Genomic DNA, 373 nt, shown 5'->3' with positions numbered 1-373 from the left:
GAGGCGTGTCGTTCTAGCGGAGAACCTATAATATACACACACATATATTTATTTATTTATTTATTTATTTTATTTATTTGTTTGTTTGTTTGTTTTTTTGTTTACTTATTTATTTATATTTATATTTATATTTGTTTATTTATTTATTTATTTATTTGTGTATGAGGCGTGTCTTTCTATGGGAGAACCTATAACACATACACATATATTTATTTGTTTGTTTATTTATTTATATTTATATTTATACTTATATTTATATTTATATTTATATTTATATTTATTTATTTATTTATTTATTTATTTATGTATTTGTGTATGAGGGGAGAACCTATAACACATACACGTACATTTATATATTTTTATTTATTTATTT

This window comes from Eimeria mitis, genomic scaffold (assembly GCF_000499745.2).
Source record: "Eimeria mitis Houghton genomic scaffold, Emh_scaff1166, whole genome shotgun sequence".
NCBI classification, from domain to species: domain Eukaryota; phylum Apicomplexa; class Conoidasida; order Eucoccidiorida; family Eimeriidae; genus Eimeria; species Eimeria mitis.
The sequence above is the reverse complement of the archived record's forward strand: the minus strand, read 5'-3'. Positions refer to the sequence as shown.